A 14,369-nucleotide genomic window follows, 5' to 3' on the forward strand; every position below is an offset into this window, starting at 1 on the left:
CCTTGCCATAAGTATGTAAGCCCATTGTAAAGAAGCCTGGCCCTCTGGCCTAGCCCTCAGCCCTCCTCTCTGCTCTTTAAATGCCCTTCAAAGACTCTGTGCTCACAACCCTGCTTCTCTCCCTTCCATGCTCCTCTCATGGCTCAGCCACTGTTCGTCCCCCCTGCCTGGGTCTACACCTAATTCGCAGCTCAGCTTTCAGAATGGATATAGACTCCAAGCACTCGTACCCCACTGATCTCACTCTGGTCCACACCCCCTCACTTTATGCCCTCTCTCTGGCCTTCCTGGTTCTGCCTTGCATACCGGCCTTGATTTCTTCTTAGCACAGGCGCTGCAATACCTCTGAGATCTCAGCTCGCCGCGCCTCACACCTTCCCATCTTCTTCAAAGTAAAAGTCAACCTTGTCACGGTGTCCTTTAAGGCTCTCTTAGATTTAGTGTCCACTCCTGCCCTGACTTCCTGTCTATGTTTCCTCAGGAGCACACACCTTCAGCTATGGTGGCTGCCTGCTGCTACCTAGTCACCCGAGGCCCTGACCAGCTGCAAGGTCTTTGTAATCTCTCTTCTTGCTACCTGGTGTTCACATAGCCCCTAGATTCCTAAACTTACTTGGCCTACCACCCCTTTTTACAGGAAAAAAAAATCACTCATTGTCCACCTGACCATTAAAATCTTTTGTACTATTGCCCCTAATTCAGGATACGGTTTGGGTGTCTGCTTGTGTAGCGCCCCTGGATGCTTTGAGGCCCAGACATCGTCACTGGACTGTTTCACTGCTACCCAACGGGCAGTACCGCCCCCTTTGGGAAAAACTGGGATAGTCTCTGGACTCTCATTTTACTCAGAACTCCGTTCACATGTCATCTTACAGGAACAGCCTCGGGGTTTCTGTAGACAAGCAAAACCAGTAAAACATGTATGTAAATATATTGAGAAAATTGTACTTCGTGACTCACACACATGGGGGGGTTAGCACGTCCCATATCCGTGGGTCCAGTGGCAACTTGGAGACCTCTGCTGGTTCATGGGGTAGCAGAGGAACAGATGTCTGCAGGTTTATGAACTAGAACTGCAGGCCAGGCGTTAAGCAAAAACATAACAAAGAATCGAGACGGCTAACCACGATGACAAAATACAACAGAAATAAACCCCCATAGTTTTAACTGTTCGAGATTTTAGCTATTCAAGTCAGAGTTATCATTTTAATTTCCTATAGTCATCTTCAGTACTCTCATCTGGTAACCAGGTTCTTCCCATTCCTCAGTTTCATCGGAAAATCACTGGAGACTTATTCGCTGAGTAGCTCCTGCAAATGTATTTTGGCCTTCCGCTCTCATCCATTCCCTTCTGAAAACCAGAATCTCGCCTGCTAAGCTTTGATACTATTCCCTTCTTCCGATTTGGATTATATAATTTACAATCCATGGATAACAGATGTTGGTGTGCTTCTTCCATGTGGATTAGTTGACATCTCACTTAGATGGCTGCTTGTTTGGAAACAAGCCTTTAAGATCCCAGATGCTGTTCTGTCTGATTAGTGGGGCACCATCTAATTTCTTCACCAATGCTACCCTTAAGGGACCTGATCTCATTCAAGAACTTTTTGAAGCCCCCTTGTATTCTTGACCTTGATAGCTAAAGGTACACTGCTTCTGACAGGTATCAAGAAAAAGACATTGATTAAAGCAATAGCTATGTGCTGTCTTCCAGGAAATGTACTAATGTGCTCAAGCAGTGAAACCACATCTGGATTAGCAGTTACAATCAGAGCCACCACTGGTTAAGTTTATATCAATTCACTGTCACTCTCTTAAGATCCTTTTTTTTTTTTTTTTTTTTTTGCACAAGACAGATAGGTAAGTTGAATGAGATTGTGGTGGAAATCATCCCCCTCCATTCTTCAAGTCTTTATGGTGACATTAATCTCTGCAGGTTCTCCAGCAATGTAATACTGCTTTTGGTCTAATATTTCTTTGAGGAAAGTTCTAATGGCTTCCACTTGGCCTTTCTTACTGTAATAACCCTTTCTCCATGTGTCAGGGATCCAAAATTCTGCCAATTGCATATTCTGGACCTGGAGAGATTATTACAGGATTATTTCAGAGACCACTGTACCCACTGTTGGATAGGCATGAGCTGACATTTGGGCCTCCTAGAATGAGTGTCAGTTTAGTGCCATAGGGATCCTTTGAGAAATATTAACTATCTATATTCTGACAGTGTAGTGGATTTCTACCTCAGAGGATTCATAGGAGTTGTGGGCCTATACACTTGCTCATCTTGGAATTGATAGAGCCCTCTAAGCATCCCCTGCATGTGTGGGTATGTCCATCTTGATAAATCTACTCTAACATTCCAATTTACTTCAGCTTTTAGATCCCTTTTCCAGTATATAAAAGCAATTCAACTTCATTCAGTGTAGGCCACTTCATAGTCCTCATTGTCGTCCCGCAACAATGTAACTACTAGGTACTTTTCTGACGCCGTGAGCTGAAACATCGAATGAAGACTTGCCACTTGGCAGGCTCATAGCACTACACTCAGACTGACACAGTTCCCACACCTAATCCCGAGGCCTTTGTTTCTCCTTGTGTTCAGTAGGAAAAGCAAGCAGTCTCTGTCTGGAGTATGCCATACCTCCTCCTGGGCCACACTTTATGCCTCAAAGAAGTCGTGTCACGGGACAGTGGACTTCACACTAGTTATTGCTCTAAAAGCAAAAAGTGCATCTTGCAAAGCATTTGCCTCATACAAAGATTCCTGGGACACAGCTGTGGGACTATGGTCAGATGAGGATAAGAGGGCTGATTTTACTCTCGAAGGTGATTCAGGCAAAGAAGGTGGGTTAATCCCTTCAGATGGGGGCAGGAGGCTGGTCCTTCTGAAAATAAAAAAAGGTAATTCAACAATAAGGGCTCCATGTCCCTAGCTTGATCCTTTTATTGTCCACATTTTCCCATCTCAATTTTCAGGATCTCACATCTTCCCCGTCAAACCTTTCAACATAAGGGATTCAGTTGATGGTGTAATTAACTATTCTTCAGCTAGGACTCAGGAATGATGGTGGTGTGTGGGTTACAAACTGGACTGTTAGCTAAAGGTCAGCGATTTTAAAAGCACCAGCCATGCCCCAGGTAAAAGATGAAGTTTGTGCTCCGATAAATATTTATAGCCCCCAGAGCCCTCGAGGACATTCGATTTTGGCTTGTGCAGTCACTGTGCATTGCAGCCAACTCAGTGGTAGTGAGGATAAGACTCTGGATGGGTTTTCAGCAATCTCAACACTGCTACAAGAAATAAGACTTTATTTCAAGACCCAAATAGCAACTTTCAGGTCCTTTATGTACTGCTTGAGCCAGGACTTTGAAGCTCTGGACTCATCATTTTCTCTTTCCGCGTTGTGTATCTGAAAGCTGAACCAGCCAGCTTCACTATGCTTGTGGGTGTAACAAAAATGTTGAAAGATAATAATGAAATAGTAGTCACTCACAGCATTGTCTCTCACAGATGTTTGATCTAATGGTGGGGATATTATGCTTGTCTTTATTGCCACCTCATGCCATGGATTACTATGCCTCTTTACTATTGGAAGTCGAGCAATTAGTACTTTTAAATCCAGCCAGACTTGAGAATAAGTTCAGAAAGCATGCTGTAGTGGAGTTAACAAACCCAGGGACAAGAGAACAACAAGTGCTCCAAAATCAGTGACGAGGATGGTGTAAGAGGCCTAGTAGGGCTTGATCAAGGACAATGTAACTGAGCGGAATTACTGAAACTCAAATGAAGGCTGAGCATGATAGTGGGACAAGAGAAAAGTAAATGGAAAAAGAGGAAAGAACTACAAGGCAAAGGGCATTTATAGAGGTCTAAGTACAGGTGTGTACATATGTAAATATATTTATATATGATGATTGGGAAATAGATCTATGTGCATATAGTTATAGATTTAGTATTAAGGTAGCAGATGGACATTGGGCCTCCACTCAAGTACTCCCTCAATGTCAGAACACTTTGTTCTATTAAGCTGGTATTCCATGAAGCTCACCTTCCTGACATGATCGCTGAAGACAAATGGGTACATAAGCAAATGTGGTGAAGAAAGCTGATGGTGCCCAGCTATCAAAAGATATAGTATCTGGGGTCTTAAAGGCTTGAAGGTAAACAATTGGCCATCTAGCTCAGAAGCAACAAAACCCACATAGAAAAAGCACAACAACCTGTGTGATCATGAGGTGTCGAAGGGATCAGATATCAGGCATCAAAGAACAAAAAATCCTATCATGGTGAATGAGGGGAAGTGCAGAGTAGGGACACAAAGCCCATCTTTAGGCAACTGGAGATCCCCTCACAGAAGGATCATGGGGAGGAGACAAGCCAGTCAGGGTGCAGTGTAGCAATGATGAAACATACAACTTTCCTCTAGTTCTTAAATGCTTCCTCTCCCTCCCCCGCCATCATGATCCCAATGCTACCTTACAAATCTGGCCAGAGGATGTAGACTGATACAGATAGGAAATGGAAACACAGGGAATCCAGGATGGATGAACTCCTCAGGACGAGTGGTGATACCGGGAGTGTCAAGGGAATGTAGAATAGAAAGGGGGAACCAGTCACAAGGATTTACATAAAACCCCCTCCCTGGGGGACAGACAACAGAAAAGTGGGTGAAGGAAGATGTCGGACAGTGTAAGACATGACAAAATAACAATTTATAAATTATCAAAGGTTCATAAGAGAGGGGGACTGGGGAGAGGGGGGAAACAAGGAACTGATGCCAAGGGCTCAAGTAGAAAGCAAATGTTTGAGAATGATGATGGCAACAGATGTACAAATGTGCTTGACACAATGGATGATTGTGTGGATTGTGATAAGAGATGTAAGAGTTCCCAAGGAAAGTATATAACTAAAAAAGAAAGAAAGCATTCTGTGTTGGGCCGGGTTGACTAGAGAAACAAATCCAGAGATACTCATATATGTATAAGAAAAAGTTTTATCTCAAGAAGTAATTATGGATCAATAAAACATTCCATCCCAGTCCAGCTCTTCAGTCTATAAGTCGCTCTTCAGACTCATTAAGTCACATGCAATGATGCAGAATGCAGGACAATCACAGGCCAGTGGGTGTAGTTATGTGGATCCAACTGACCGTATCGTAGTGCTTGCAGCAGCCAGGAAAGTGAAGGCACAGAGAGTGGGGGAGGTGCCCAGGACCCTGCTTATGAGAACGTCTCGCCCACAGAGAGTCACCATCAGGGTGTGACCTGATTGACAGACTAAACTCTACCCTTACACTTTCATATATCTTCAAGTTGACATGAAATGATGTAACTACCACTTATTCTTTGAGTTTTGTTCTTCTAGAATCACTCTTGGTGCCAAATAGCTAAGTCTGAGTTCTCGAGAGGGGTGCATCAGTGAGATGCACACATACATACATATAAAGAGATTTGCTGCATGGTAGGGGTTTATGCAGTTGTAGAGGTTGGCAAGTCCCAAACCTACCGTATGTGTCCAGTGGAAGCTAAGGATTTCTGATGACTTGTGGGGTTGTAGGACTGGTGAATCCACGACCTGCTGGTTAGGCTGGAGACTTCTTCAGGTTTATAACACAGGAACTGCAGATCAGGCAACTAGAGTGCAGGTCAAGAAAGAGAGCAAACTTTGCCACAACTTCCACTTCGATAAAGGAAGCTGGCCACACTCCCGAGGCAATTTCCCTTTCAACTGATTGGCTGTTCATATCAGATCACAAAAATGAAAGTTGATTCCATTATGAAAAAGCACCTGTCAGACTGATGAGAATCATAGTCTAGTCAAATTGAGGTTTACATTAGTCGTTACAGTTCCCTCAACCAACTAGCTGCCCCCCTCTTGCTCCTTGCTTGGTTTTCTCAGCACTTCCCCCATATGGCATACTAAGTTTGGTTCTCATTAGCATATGTGGCGCACAGCCCAGAGACTACGTTCACCACTGCTTCGCTAGTGCTAGAGCAAGACCTGGCATGTGGGCGCTTACTGACTATGTTCTACAAGTGATATTTGGTGTTGACTGAACCCCATGCTGGGATTCTTGTGCCCTTGTATTTTGAATGAGGTCATTGCTAGTGTTTCCTGTCATTCACATCTGTGAAACCGTATGGGTTTGGCAGAAAGCTCAGACCCAGGAAACAGCAGTGGGGGTCAGGGCCACAGTGATTCCTAGGGCAAAGGGCAGTAAAGAACCAATAATTGTTGTCATTCTTTGCAATTCATTATTGTATCGTACAATAGCCTTTCTGAGAACTGTTGATTTGTGACTCTTGGGTCTTCCGGTTAAACTGATTCCCACAATTTCCCTTAAATTTTCTCCAGTACATAATTCATCACACCCTCAGTTGGAGGTCTCACTTCAGGGTAACAAGAAGTGTCATACACGCAATATTTTTGTTATATCCTTAAGAACCTAAAGTTATCATTTCAACGACCGTGGAATGAACAGGGTCGGGAGCATGTACCCCTTCCCTGCACTCACAGTAATGGGTGGCTCTCTTCCCTCTCTAGTTTGAAAACAGCGTGAAGTCCAATTTGCTGCTCAAGGAGCTTTATGTGGAGAACGCACACCTGCTAAAAGCCCTCCAGGTTACTGAAGAGAAACAAAGAGGAGCTGAGAAAAACAGCCTCATCTTGGAAGAAAAACTCAGAGCTCTCAACAAATTAATCAGTAAGATTTCTCCGGCATCCCTCTGTGTGTAAAGACTGCTTGCTTTCTTGGAATTCATTCTGAAAAGGAAATCTTAAAACCTGAGCCACTGTGATGCCTTAATCACTTGCAGCTTATTGGCCATGGTCCTCAGAAACAGGGCGACTGTGGTGTCTGGCTCGTTCCAGCAGCATCTGCTCTGTGCCAGATCCTGGGAACATACACGTGTTGGACAAGAGCACATTTTTATAAAACTCCCAATTTTACCACTGGGAAAACATGATGGAAACACTTGGTCAGGCCTGACAGAGAAAGTGGGTTAAGATAATGCAGTTCCAATACTGCATTTTCGACTTAAGCTCTCATTGCCATCGAGTCAATTACAATTCGTAGTGACTTTGGCTTCAAAGATTAAAATGTAAAGTAGGGCTCTAGACAGCTTTATCATATTTTTCCTTTTAAATTTCATTTATGTTTTCTTAAGCAGACACACAACAAAACATACATCACTTCAGCAGTTTTTAATGTATACAGTTTGCTGATACGGATTATATTCCTCCGGTCTGTAGCCATTTTCAGCATTTTTGAGTTGTTGCTCATCTGTTAGCATAAATTCACTCCCCTTAGAGTTCCAGGGGAGTCCAGGTGGCATGGTGATGACAGCGCTGGGCTGCTAGCCACAAAAGCAGCACTTTAAATCCAACAGACTTGGGAGAAAGACATGGCTGTCTGCTCCCATGAAGAGTTGCGGTCTCAGAAACGCACAGAGGCAGGTCTACTCGGTCCTGTAAGGTCATTGTGAATCAGAATTGATTTCATGGCAGTGTGGTTGGCTTTGTTTTTTGTTTAAAGTCCCAGGCAAATACTTCAAGTTGTTTTCCATTTTATTCCACATACATAGTTGTTAAAAGATCATCAAGCTCAAAGCAGACTTTTTTTTTTACTAGTTAAGCCAAACTATTACTTGGTTTCAAGAAGACATTATGGTACATTTCTGGTTTAAGGCAATAGTTTTAGGAGTTCAGCCACCCTCCATGGCTCCAGAAAGTTGGGAATTATGAGAATTTTCTATTCTTGTCTGTATTTTTGCCCCATTTTGTTCAGGATCCTTCTCTGAACTCTTTGATCAAAATGCTCAGCAGTGGTAGCCAGGCACCATGCAGTTCATTTGGACTCGTGACAAAGGAGGGCATTGTTTATGGAGGCAGCTAATTAGCCATGCATTCCAGAATCCTACTCTATTCGATTCTGTTGTTCCACATGAATCGACACCAACTGTGCCTGACAACTGAAGGAGGAGGTAGAACAGAAGCACCAAACATGTTAATAAGCCAACTAATGGTATGTCCCATGAAACCATTACCCTGAACCTAAGAGCTTTACTGTCTGGTTATTCAGCTCTGTCCTCTGTTACACTTCCCAATGGCTGCTGAGTGCAGACTTTCCAGAAGGGCTTCCCTCTGTAAGCAGAGTGTCCTCTAGACAATAAAGGAGAGGACTCTTGTTCGTTTGGAACCACTTTACCACATGTAAATATTGGTACTGTGGTTACACCTGTAGGCTTGTATTTATTGTACATTAATCTTTTTTTCATTGGAGTGTTTTTGCACTGGGAATTGAACTATATGTTAAAAAAAGATAAAAATATAGTTTTATACCAAAATTGATGGTCATTTGTTTATCTGAATGTACTACTGTAATGTGAAATGAGTCACTGTATTTGCAGTTTTTCAATTAAAAAATATCTATATTTCAATTTTGTCCTTTGTTCTTCAATTATAAAATATCTCAAATAATTAGAAAATACAGTTTTAGGAGAAAACCCATATACCCATCAACTAGATACATTTAATATAATATTTTGAAATTTTTCTTTTTAAAAGATATAAAATATTTTAGATAGAGGTGAAGGTCGTATTCTATTGATTGCAACCTTTTACTCGTCCTAAAGGCACGCACTATCCCAAAGATGGTAAGTAAGTCTCCTGGTCTCTTTGTACATTTATTATATATGCATTATATAGTCTTGATTAGTGTCCACTCTTTTACTTTTGCATGTATCCATTGCAACGGCTAAACAGAAACTCACAGACAAAATGCGTGATGAAAGAATTTAATAACTCAATAAGTTATAGTGCCAAGAGAAATGCTCAGGGTAGGTGTTTAACAGGACACATTACAGAGTTTCAGGTATGCTAATAAACACCCGAAGTGGCATACAACTCTGCTATGAGCCTCAACCCAAAGACATTCAGCTCAGGCTCTGGTCAAACCCAGGTCAGCAAACCCAGGTCTCCGAATTAAGTGCCCAGACTGAAGGACCAGGAAAACGTCAGTCTTCACAACCTAGAAATTGAAAACATTGTTCGGCACCCAGCTACCATGACCAAGTGTTATGAAAAGGATCACAACAGAAGGTTCTGTCTAGAGTGGGGGAGAAGTTAAGAACATAACCCTAAAGGATGCCAGGTTTACTGATCGAACAGAGATAGGCAGGACCTCCAAGATTTGCACTCTCCCCCTGCAGATTGGGAACTGAACTCAAATGGTACATTGACGGTATTGCTGCAATTATTGGGTTGAATCAGAATGCATATGAATTGTGGTAAATGATGTAAAAATATCACCTGATCTTTTGAGGGCAGGCCAGGTATGAGTGATAGGCTTTTTCACTGGGGTCAAGGAGGGGAGCCAAGCCCTTCTTTCAAAAGATATTTTTAATTAAAAGTTTCTTTTTTCATATAACACTGTTTAGGAATGAATAAAATGTAGCACAAAACCTGTCTCTTTCAGCCCTGCCATGTTCCCAAACATGCTCCGCAGTGTTCCCCTTGCTCATATGATAAATATGATTATATCTATCCATACTTGTTTTATGAAAAATGCTCACACTGTACAAGTTGTAAAGCGGTCCTTCAAAAATTAAGGACTGTAAAAATTGTCCTTCAAAAAAAAGTTAAGTATTCCAAGATAAAAGCTGAGCGTTCATAGCTATTAGACTCCCATACAAGAAAACTTAAAGCCAGTCCTCCAACGTGAGAAATGTGAAGGAATGATACTAGAAAGTCACTCAAAGTTGAACACAAAAGGGAAAATGATGAGAACAAATGTACAAATGTGCTTGAAAATTGATATATTTATGGATTGTGATAAGAGTTATACAAGCCCCCAATAAAACTATTTTTTAAGTTGTACGAGCCCCCCAAAAACTGATTTAATAAAAAAGAAAGAGCTAGATCTGGAAATGGTGGAATGTCACCTGGCTTATATTCTTTTCTTATTTTTTGTACAATGACTATATTCCTTTCTCTCTTTTCTAATCATTTTACCACAATCCATATCTACACCCATTGTGTCAAGCACATGTGTACATTTATTTCCATCATCATTCTCAAAATACTTTCTTTCTACTTGAGGCCTTGGTATCAGCTCCTCATTTTCCCCTCCCTCCCCACCCCCTTCCCTCATGAACCCTTGACAATTTATAAATTACTATTATTTTGTTATGTCTTACACTGTCCAACATCTCCTTTCACCCACTTTTCTGTTGCCTGTTCCTCAGGGAGGGGCTTATATTGTAGATCCTTGTAATCGGTTCCTCCATTCTATCCCACCTTTCCTCCACCCTTGAATTATCGCCACTCTCACCACTAGTCCTGAGGGGTTCATCTGTCCTGGATCCCCTGTGTTTCTTTCTGTACCCGTGTACATCCTCTGGTCTAGCCAGATTTTAAGATAGAATTGGGATCATGATAGTGGTGGGGAGGAAATATTTAAGAACTAGAGGAAAGTTGACTCATCCTTCCCTGTGGTCCCTCTGTGGGGAGATTGTTCCACTATCTACAGATGAGCTTTGGATCTCTGCTCCAGCCCTCTCGTTTTTATTTGTTACGTGTCTGCTGATGCCCAGTTCCTATGACTCCTCATGATCGCACCAGCGATGTGCTTCTTCCATGTGGACTTGTTGCTTCACTGCTGAATGGCAGCTTGTGTGACATCAAGCCTTTTAGACCCCAGACACTATATCTTTTAATAACCGGGCACCATTTGCCCTCTTCACCACATTTGTTTATGCACCTATTTTGTCTTCAGCGATTGTGTCAGGAGGGTAAACATCTCATGCTGCTGACTGGTTAGAACAAAACTTTCTCTTTTTTAAAAAATTTATGTATTGGGGCTCATGCAATTCTTATCACAATCCACACATACATCAATTGTGTAAAGCACACTTATACATTCATTTCCCTCATCATTCTCAAACTTCGCATTCCGCTTTGGTTCCTGGAATAAGCTCCTCATTTTCCTTTTTTCTCTCCCTCTCCCTCCCCGCTCCCCTCTCCCTCATGAACCCTTGATAATTTATAAATTATTATTTTATCTTATCTTACACTGCCAGGCGTCTCCCTTCACCCACTTTCCTGTTGCCCATTCCCCAGAGAGGAGGTTATATATAGATCCCCGTGATTGGTTTCCCCTTTCTACCCCTCCTTCCCTCCCGGTATCACCACTTTCACTGTTGGTCCTGAGGGGGTTCATCTGTCCTAGATTCCCTGTTTCCAAATCCCAACTGTACCGCTGTGCATCCTCTGGTCTAACCAGGTTTGCAAGGTAGAAGTGGGATCATGATAGTTGGGGGGAGAAAGTGTTTAAGAACTAGAGGAAAGTTGTGAGTTTCGTTATTGCTACACTGAAGCCTGAGTGACTCATCTCCCCACTACCGCTCTGCAACTGGATGTCCAGTTGTCTACAGATGGGCATTGGGTCCCCATAGAACAAAGTGTTCTTGAATGGAAGGAGGATATGAGTGGATGCCCAAAGTCCATCCCCTACCTCAGGGTATTGCCATATAAATATATGTACATGGGCCAATACCTCTATTTTTGTAGATTAATGTATTTACATATGCACACCACTATGTTTATACCTCTATCCATTGCTTTGCTTCCTTGGTCCTTCCTCTGTTGCCTTTTACCTTCCTCATGTCCCACTGCCACTTTCCCCTTATTTCTGCCTCTTGGTAACCCCCTTAGCTAGTCTGCTGTTGCTCCAACATTACCACCACCCCCACCTTGGATCCCTATATCCTCATTACTGGCTCTGACACCCCAGTTGTTCCCCTGTCCATGGCGCAGCCTGCTCAGCACCCCCTTCCTCCACCACTCTGACCTCCCAGGTCTCCCTGGAACCGTTGGTCCCAATGCTCTCACCTCAAGCATGCCTCCCATACCTAACCTATATAGGTAGGTACACCGACTATGACATAGCCCAAAATGATTTTTTAAAATAAAAATAGTAAATCAATAAGAAAAATTTTTTAAAAAGAGAAAAGAACTATACAAAAATCCTGGGTCTCTTCGCTGGCCTTCAAGACTGTCCAGGAGCTGCCTTTCCCAGCCTGGAGTGCATGTAGACCCTACTATGAAGCACCAAACCATGAGGACAGCATGGTCACATGGAAGGATGCATGAAGAGAGAGAGCTACAGGCTAGGGAGAGGAGCCAGCATGCCACACCCACACAGAGGCAAGCCAGGAGAGAGGAAGAGAAAGAGAGCGGGACTAGACCCCACGCTGGCACGCCAGGCTCGGAGGATGACGTCCCTGGGGGAAGCTAATGGGACACAGAGGGAACTGGACAACTGACAACAGCTGGTGGCATGCTGTCCCCTTGCTGGAGCAGACTGCGACAAAGTATATTTCTTGATCACAATTGAATGTAAACAGAATTTGGTAACACAATGAAACTGAAATACACAATTATATGGAAATTAAACCATTATACAAACAACCAGTGAATATTTAGAGTCAAATGAAAATGAAGATACAACACACGAAAACATTTGAGACTCTGAAACTGTTAGGGTGGCGGAAGGGAAGTATACTTATTACCAATTAAGTGAAGGTTTACAGAGAAGTTCATCAGTTTTACATCGAAAAATTCATACACATTGATTTTGCACATCCACTCCAATACCTTCCATGTGCCATCCTACTTCCCCACTGGGCTTTCTCTAACCATCACTCCTTCTTTAGTAACCCTCTGGACTTTGTCATTGGGTAAATGCTGCCCTTTGGGTTTTAAGCTGTTGATGGTTTTAAAAAAGGTCATTTCAGTTCCACGCCTAGAGGACATTGGTTATATTCTTGGGGTATGCTACTAGACTCCATTCAACCAGTAAACCCAGTCTGTTTTATGATCATGAGTTCTGTTCCACATTTTACCCCCATTCCATTGAGGACCTTCTAATGTGATTGTGTTCAGAGTAATAGGTAGCGGGAGTCAGGCACCATTTAGGTTTTCCAAGCTCAAGATTATAGAGACTAATGTTTGGGTTGTTCATCATTCTATTGTAATAATTGTATTCAACATGTCTTTTGACTTCACTCTTGTTTCCTCCGAGTGCAGAGAGACCAATAGTTACTACTGGCTGCTCATGCACAGTTTTCTTATTTAAGTCACTTTTTTAAAAAACAAAATTTTCAAAAGAGGACCTGATGCAAGGGGCTTAAGTGGAGAGCAAATGCCTTGAGAATGATTGGGGCAGGGAATGTATGGATGTGCTTTATACAATTGATGTATGTATATGTATGGATTGTGGTAAGAGTTGTTTGAGTCCCTAATAAAATGTAAAAGAAGAAAAGAGAAAAAAATGATTAGGGCAAAGACTGTACAGATGTGCTTTATACAATTGATGTATGTATATGTATGAACTGTGAAGAGAATTGTATCAGCCCCAATAAATTGTTAAAAAACTTAAATTTAAAAAAATTCCTTTTATTTTTTTTGTACTGTCCGACGTCTCCCTTCACCAACTTTTCTGTTCTGTTTTAATGTAATTTTTATCATTAAACTGTGAGTCTAATGGTAACAAAATAGAACGTGTGTGTGTCTGTGTTAAAATAGTCATTAAAGAATAGAATTCAGAGACAGAGAATTTTTTTAAGTTTTTAAAAATATTTTCTATTGTTACTTAGGTGAAGGTTTATAGAGCAGACATCAGTTTTACATTAAATAACTCGTTAAATCTACCATTGTCTTTTCATTTCCAATATTTTTTGCCAATCTCTTGTTTTATATTGTCTTCCCTTCACAAAAATAACACCTGTCTACCCTCTAGCTTCCACAGACAGAGAACTTATTGTTGACAAAGGCCTAAAAAACATTAAATGGGAAGCAGACACCTCTTCAATAAATGCTATTGGAAATACTGGCTATCCACTTGCAGAAGAACAAAAAAAGACCACTGCCTCACCCATGCACATAAACAAACTCAAGATGGATCAAATTCCTAAATGTAAAACCCAAAGCTCTCAGGATCAGAAAACTGGGACAAAACTAGGAACCCTAGTGCAGTAGATGGGCTATCAGAAATAACAAAGCTGACACAATCCATAGAAAACAAAATAGTGGGACATATTAAAAAATAAAAAACTTGCATACATTAAAAGACTTCATTGAAAGAGTAAAAAGACCCATAGACTGGGAAAAGATATTTAGTAATGACATAACAAAGGACTAATTACTAAAATCTACAGAATTTACAAGGTGGCAAGAAAAACAAACTAGTAGCCCTATGAAAAAGTGGGCAAAGGACCGGAGCAGATGATTCACAAAGGATGATACGCGAATAACTAATAAACATATGAGTAAGTTCTCTCAGTCATTAGCTATCCAGGAAATGCAAGTC

This window comes from Tenrec ecaudatus, unplaced genomic scaffold (genome assembly GCF_050624435.1).
Source record: "Tenrec ecaudatus isolate mTenEca1 unplaced genomic scaffold, mTenEca1.hap1 Scaffold_180, whole genome shotgun sequence".
NCBI lineage: Eukaryota > Metazoa > Chordata > Mammalia > Afrosoricida > Tenrecidae > Tenrec > Tenrec ecaudatus.